Raw genomic sequence first — 8,301 nt, 5'->3', positions numbered from 1 at the left:
AGGCCATATAATAAAGACGTTTAAAAAAATGAATATATACTAGTGCTTGTAAAATAACATATCCCATATATATATGCATGTCCTCCATCAACTATCTACAAATCATCTCTAAGACACATGAATGAGTGAAAGTGTATCTCATGGCAAATAAGATCATCCATAGCACGAAAAGATGTAACCAAATTAATTTTTCTCAAAATACTCAATGATTGTAAGATATTGACACAAATATAATGCATATGAAAAGACTAGGCCAAAACATTTCTCTACATTAATGAACCAGAAAGGCAGCAACAAGAGATGGAAGACTACTCAAGTAGTAAATACTTAAGTCTAGGATTTCATAAATTGTGTTATTTACCCATACCCTTTTTCGAAAGGAAAGAGTTTCATAAATTTGTGACAAGTAATGGTGTAAGTGATGTGCTAAGTCCCAAGTTGGTAGGAGTAGTTTAAAGAATGAAATACAAGATAGTTATTTCTAGAATAGCCCCTACTGGATGTATAGTTGTAGTCTACACAAGGATAAGTATTGTGCAATGGTATCGCTAGATAGTTGGAACAAGAAGAGGTATAATGATGTAAAGTTTTTATAAAGAAATACCTTATGAACTCAAATTTTATTGAAGATAGGATCATGAAACGCTATCCTCTTATTGCATGGATTGTTACTATGTAAGATAGAGATCATGTAATGGTATTGTTAGGGTAGTTGAGATACTAAGATATATTAAAGGGTAACATTTCTCAACTCATATCCACATGGTTAATAACATCAATAATTTGTGATATAATTATAAATAAATAATAGGACTTATATATTTTTGCCATTATTATGCACATGTCTTTCTAGTCAAGTAGTGGTGGAGTACCATTTGACTATTTATGGTTTCCACATCAACTAATTTATATTACTCATAACTTAGTGTTAACAAAAGTGATTCATTTCATTGATTCTCACACTAACATGTTTGTACTATTCATAATTTAGTATCAATAAAAGTGATTACTTTTATTGATTCTCACACTAACATATTTGTGCCTAGTTTGAGTGTAGTTGGAGTTAAATTATTTATTTTGGAGGCGTGTTCAAAAGTTTATATTTGTAGTATCATTGATCATTTATATTTATGAAGCTCCACAAGTGGATTATTGTTTGTGTTAGAAACTTTCCGTAGGAAACTCCACTAGTTATTATATTCCATACAATGGTTTAAAAGTTGATTTTGATACGGACACATGTTACAATCACTTGCAGTTTTCTTTAAAAATGGATATTTTTTAGATTAAGTTTTTTTAATCTAAAAAATGCATGTATTGAGATGATCCCTTTTATCAATGCATGGGTGGAGATTGTATTCTATGGAAGTTCTACTCTTACTTCTCTGTCTCTAAATGTCCTTTACATTTGTCGTAGGAGAGAGACAAAGGGAGGGAGAAAGGCTAAGTTTAAGTTTCAAATACTAAATGTGCTCTTTTTCTAGTTTTCCAATGTTAATAACCTAGGCAACAAGGTAATGATCTATGTGCTTGGATTGAGTCTGCTGACTTAGAGGCAAGGTGCTCATTAATCGAATGAGTGCCAAAAGAATGATCTATATAATTGGATACATTTGACTTGAAGCGATAATTTTTCTCCAAAAGCAACAATGTATAGAATAGTTTCACAAAAGTGTGCAAGGATATATAATATTACACCATCTATCTAATTTGTTGCACTACGTGAGGAGGAAGTTTGACCGTATCTAAGTAAGCATTTTGGTGCAATGGTAGTTTGATTCATGGGAAGAAGAAGCAAAAATTATTTTTAATGAGTGTTACAAGTGTGAAGTATGGAAGGTTTGTAGATGTTTATAGAATACTAGCTTATTAAGTATGGAAATAGCAATTTGAGTTTGAAAAAGACTTCTAGAAGATGGTGCAAGATGAGAGCTATGATCCTACTAATGCTAATGCAAAGTATGAGCCAAAATATTGCTATGTTCACGTTTATGAGTCCCAAATGGGTCCAAAAGCAGGTATGTGATGAGCATGACATGCTTCAACAACATCCCTAGTGCCAGAAGGATTGCTTGTGACAATGACAACCTCTGCACCGCACTTTTGCGCTGCACTCACAGTAATGTTTTTGACATTTGGTCGACCACCCATAGTAGCAATGTCACATATTTGCAAGCATTATGTAGGACACTTCCTCACTAGGTTGATAAGCCCTACACCATATGTTTTCTCAATGGATTTAGCTACCCAGATTAGGTAGATATCCATTTCACTTGGTTGTAAGAGGAAATAAAGAAATAGGCATATGCTTGAGCCAGCAGCGACAAAGACAACCTTGTGAAACATGTTGGCAAGGTAGGATAGACCAACAAAGTGAAGATGGCGCACGCAAATGTGATTGGGCGGCTTGGAGACTAGATTATTGGTGAAATCTCCCACTGCACATGCCAACACCATGTGAGCTACTTGTCCATCAGAAATTGTTCCAAAGGCATGCCACTCTGAGAAAGGAGATCGACTTATTTGAGTAAGAAGTCCATGTAACACTAGATGAAGGCACTAATGTTTGAATGGGCACCTTTTGGAGGCAAAGCCAAGGTGTGATGATGATAAGAGTTATGACGCATGTGAACCAAAGCTCTTGTCAAGAAAGCTATCAAGAATCGCATGGGGGGACTTGCTTGAGGTGTTGCGCCAAACACACATTGTATACACAAGAGGAAGCTTACTCAAGAACACAAGAAGAGACATGAAGGCCAAAACGTTTTCTTGCTGGTTTTTTATTCTTCTTCGATACACTATACAATGTACACAAAGTATAGATAAGATACAACGTAAAGGAAAGTGGCCTACTAAGTCAAACAGTGCATAACCGACTACACTAATCGATTGGCGTTGTGTCTTTGCCAGCTGTAGGTAGGTGTAACAAACTAAATATAATAAGTGATAAGTCTGTGGCCATGTGAGTATCATAATGACCACCAACGTGCTAAGTGTAGACGTTCGGACCCATCTAGCCAGGCGGTCCATCATCAATGTCCACACGTGTTGAGCTTGCCATCTCAACAAAAGCAAGACGGATGCTTGTAGAAAGTAAGCTTTCTTGTTGGCGTCGTAGCTGTTCACTAGGAAGGTAAACACCCACACCAACGCTAAGGAGGTCCACCCTCCAAACCTGAATCGAAATGAACAAATTAGGGACTTTCTTGTTACTTCTTAGCCAATATGCCATGAATATTTAAAGGTTTGCGTTTCGAAAATTGCAATTAGCTTGACACTAGGTTGTTGATCTTCGTAGGGAGAAAAGGGGTTGCGATATATAATGTGCCTGAACGATGAAATTTTAAAGCATGGTATCTTGCACGGCATTGACTGTTGGCAGTATATTAAACGTGTGAACTCGCTCGAACACTTTGTGGTGCAAATGCCGGAGAACCGGGAAAGCGGAGCAGCGGCAGCAGCGTCACGCCTCATGAGAACGAGGGCGTAGACGAGCCAGGCGATGGAAGAAACCCCGCAGCCGCTGTGGATGCCGCCCAGGCTCTGAACAAGGGGCGTCACCCACACCTTCAACCGGAGAGGGACGCACCCGGGGTGCGGCAACCCAGGAGAGCCACGGCCAGCATGAAGACCACCCTCAGGAAAGCCTCGCTGCGGCACAGGACGACGGCCAGGATGTTGCCCACCGAGAACAGAGCAGCTCTCTCCTTGGCGTAGTGCAGCTGGCCGCCGACAGCTGCCGCCAGCAGGAAGCAGAGGTTGAGTAGGAAAGAGAGCAGGAAGAGGCGCTTATACAGCGTGAACCAGCCCTTCTGTGTGGAGATCACTCGCGACCCGAAGCTCCGCAGCTTGCCGTCGGCCGCCGCCTGCTTCAAGGTTCCGGAGTTCTGGAACCCTTGATCAGCGCCCACTGGACCAGCAGGATTTCTCTGATCGCCAGGTTTTCCCTGAACCCCTGTTTTTCGTTCATCACTAGTTCTGATCCCCTGACCACACCTTGCTCCATCCACTACCACTGCCACTTCGACCCACCCCCGCACCTTCGACCACCGCAGTTGATCAATGGATGTGGACCGTGACTCCTGCAGATACTCAGCCGGCTTAATGCCTGTCGATAGCTCCTGACTACAAGACTGGGCCAGCCCAGCTCGATCAGTCGGTCTGGAATGCTGGTGGTTCTTATCATCATGATCATCGTGATATTGATGTCCGGCAACATTAAAACCATCGTCGTCATTACCATCTCCTGGGGCTACTGCGCTTATCTTACGGCGTACTCAGCCAGGAGCTGCTGCTGCCTCCAGATCATCATGTGAACCGAAAGCCGATTGGCCTTCGTCGCAAAATGCATACTCGAGCTCGGACGCTGTCATGCCATGCCAGCTAGAATTTGCTTGTCTGCTCATTGGTCGATGGCGTCCTTTCGTACTCCTCTTCTCATCATGATGATGGTCACTAGCTTCCGCCATGTCGCTCAATCTCTCGTACTAAAGATGTGGCTACAGCCTACGTGCTACCTGCTCGACGTGAGAGGATTCCAAGGAATACAAAACTTATACAAGTTAGCAATGATATAGCCCGGGGGCCCCGGCTCCCGCAGTTTTGCCGCCAAAATAAATCAGATTTTTTCGTGATTTCTTCGTCTTTTATGCATCCGCAAGTCCAATGTCGTGATATACACTTTCGTGATTTCTTCATCTTTTATGCATCCGCAAGTCCAATATCCTGATATACACTGCCAAAATATTTCACCACCTGGGATGAGATTGGCCGGGTATACACTAGGAATCTACTAAATGTTTACCAAACATCTCTAAAGCAGGACATCTTGCACCATTGTAGCTTCGTGGTAGACGATGTCTTGTAAGGGGACCAAAATGTTATTGTCGATAGTATTATTGAGACATGTTAGTTCACCGGGCTAGCACATCCTCCAATATTATAAGTTAAAAATCAAAAATTGTATTCCCTTTTGCAAAAATACAGACCATTCTTATTGACATTGTATTTTTATTAAAAAAACCATGAGTCACGTTTGTTTACCAGTAGTTGCCATGTCCCCTATCACAGCTAGTCTGTATTCTTCCATTCTTTCCTTTCCTACACAAGGACACACATCAATATTAACATCATATAATGATACAATATTTTAAAGCACTGACATCATCTAATCATGACATATGTGGAATTCATAAGCATTTTTTTTAATCTCTCTGCGTACGTGCCATGTCCGATGTGACCTCAAATCCAAGACACTTAGTTCTTCCACCCTCTGCATGTTAAAACATATTGTTGATGTTACTTTGGTGATGAACAAGAATTATGTGCCTTCACATCATGAGTTTTGTACAAAAGAAAGCTTACCATCTTGGTGCTCTATAATGCATGCGTCAATTCGATGTGATGCCTCACTACTTCTTGTCATTGTCCTACATCTCTCTATAGTGGTGTGTAAGGCAATACTCTGTACCGTAAGATCTAGAAGAACTTGTTGTATTCTTCTATCTAGGCCAATGTTGTGGATCTCCTTGGTGATGCCTTCCATTGAGATTTGCTCTTTAGTGGTATCAATAAAGGGGCCTACATGGTTTGGTGGTTATGATTCATTTTCAAGAAAATATTTTCACTGGAGGGACACAAGTGATGTCTTGGATATAGTACTTCAAAACATCAAACCTTTTAGGTTTGGAGAAACCAAATTAATTAGTGATGAGAGCTGATCTTTGCTTGGCCTCTCTTCAATGATATTTTCACTGGAGGGACACAAGAGATGACTTGGCTATAGTACTTCAAAACATCAAACCCTTTAGGTGTGGAGAAACCAAATTAATTGGTGATGAGGGCCAATCTTAACTTTCCCTCTTTTCAATTATATTGGATGTGCGCTTGCTCTTCTGTTTTCTTTTTACAATAATCACACCACTAGTATTTATCTCCTATGAATCCATCATAATCTCTTGTTTAGGAGGCAACAAAGTGCAATATACTCCTAAGAATGCAACTCATTTCACATACCATGCCTTTGGATCCTTTTGTCTCTTGTGTTTTTTTTTTCCTTGAGTATTTTTGGTACAATTTTTTCTCATTGGAGGGGTACTCACCTTCTGGATAGTCAAGGAAAATAAGGCATCTTTCATATACCTCGTGGTCCTACTCTTGCTATATCTAGTAATCCTCATACATGCACTGATCCTCCTATACGTTTGCCTAGTCCTCACACTCTCCTAGTAGAGTTTGTATAGCCCTCCTCTCCATCTGCCTAAAAATGAACCTGACTTGCAAAGTCACCATTACAATTCTGGAATGGATTGGCAAGATAGCACTGCAGACATGCTACTAAAGAAGGATATTGTGAACTACTTGTACCACAAAAGCCTCCATGCTGCCAACTTTGTTGACTTTTGTGACTCTATATCTTCATCTAGCTTGAAATCATGGAAGACAGTGTGAAACATTTGCTCTATGTTTTCTCTTTAGTATTGCAACATGGCCCAAAAGTTCTCTTGTCTTACCCAACTTCGAATTGGTGCATTTTCATGTGCTCAAATCAAAGTTATGTCATTTAATACCAATTTGTCAAACTTATAATGCACATAATTTAAATGAACAAGAATAACCTACATTCAAGCATGCCCATCAATGTTCAAATTTTCATAGTTTGAGGATGCCAATGTGTATACTCTCTCCTCATTCAATACACCCCCCGTCTTGGAGCCCCACTCCAAGTATGAGAGTTCTGCATTGACAAAAACATTATTACTTTGGACCAATGTAGTTTGAGTACATATAGATGGCAAGTGCAAAGAGGTAGCAACTTACTGATACCATTTCTCTCCAAGGTTGGGGTTTGAAACTCTTAGCAAACATCGAGTTTTCTTGATGAGATTTTCATTGACACTATAGTATGCCTTGCCCCACTTGGTTCTAAACTTAGAGTCAGTGAGCAGTGTCTGTTTCTATTCGATTGGTTACACTGCCATATCATACTCATCCTACACTTGGTAATTAGGGACAACATCATTGCATTAGGAAAAAATGCATCGAGGAAAAACATTGTTAATATAGCTTAAAGAACTACTACCTTCCACATAACATGGGAAAGTGCAATCAATGGTGCCTTGTACCATGCGAGAATGGGCGTCGACTTTCTATGCGCTTGTACCGATGCCTTTGCCTCATTAGTTAGCTTGTCAAAAATAGTTACATGTTCAGTTTGCCCAAGTATCCTTTCTTCACAAACAAGGTCTAGATATGAGGTATGGACAACCCGCTTTTGTACCACCTTGTGTACATTCTAGATTAGGATCTCATGAATATGCTCCATTGCATACCTGTTTGTACGAGAAATAGTTGACAAAATCTCCCCACCTGCCACACTTGTCACTTTCAGAAGGCAATAATCAATGCATAGATCTTGCCTCACGTTATCCGAAAAGGCTATTGCAAACAGTAAATTATGTTAATGATGATGTAAGCAACAAACACATTGCAAAATGTTAAGGTCCTATGGTTTAGGGACACTCATATGTGTGTATCTTATTCATCCATGATATCAACAATCCTAAACATAAAATATGCAATTTGACAAAAAGGCCAAATCAGTACTGCTGATTTCTACCTTGAAGTACTCATGCTTCTTTAGCCAATGGGGGTCCCACTCATTTCTAATCGTATCATCAACCTCCTTATACTGGTGTCTTGGAGTCTCTAATGGTACTATGAACATACCCATCCCTCTAATTTACCCATTGCTAAAAAATATTTTCGAGAGTTGCTTGTACCTCGATGTGACTTGTCTAATTGTAGGCATGGAAACCAAATGACATAATGGGATGGGTGGAAAAGGGGTGGATGTCCACATCTAAATGAGACAATGAAGTAATTAATGTCCAATCAATGTAAAGAAATAAAAACCATAATCTAAAGCATGCTACCATCTCTTACAAGCACTCACCATCAACGTTTTCAACTGTCTTCAATGTATGCTTGCACAATATGTTTATCACAAGTAACTGTGTGAGCAGTCTCGCCAATCATTTCACTGGCATCTATCATGTAGTTCTTTTTTATTCTTTGTGTTTGATTCTTCTTGGTTTGTGTATGGCCATCTATCATGCGATTCTTTTTTATTCTTTGTGTTCGATTCTTCTTGGTTTTCCTATGGCCATGCCCCTACTATGCACTAAAGGACTCGATGCTTTGATGGTCATCGCTTTCCTCGTCAATATCACTCTCTGATAGTATGAGCTTTCTCTTGCCCTTCCTCACCTACATCATCATTAAAGAATTTCCACCTTCTTC

General features: G+C 39.9%; 1 pseudogene; it reads right to left on the bottom strand.

Annotated features, from left to right (window-relative positions):
• Window positions 1–1,989: 1,989 nt before the first annotated feature.
• On the bottom strand, window positions 1,990–4,469 carry LOC148030093 (adenylate-forming reductase 06235-like; annotated as a pseudogene).
• Window positions 4,470–8,301: the final 3,832 nt, after the last annotated feature.

This window comes from Lygodium microphyllum, chromosome 10 (assembly GCF_053477565.2).
Source record: "Lygodium microphyllum isolate KBCC chromosome 10, Lygodium_microphyllum_v1.1.10, whole genome shotgun sequence".
Classification (NCBI taxonomy): domain Eukaryota; kingdom Viridiplantae; phylum Streptophyta; class Polypodiopsida; order Schizaeales; family Lygodiaceae; genus Lygodium; species Lygodium microphyllum.
The sequence above is the reverse complement of the archived record's forward strand: the minus strand, read 5'-3'. Positions and strand labels throughout refer to the sequence as shown.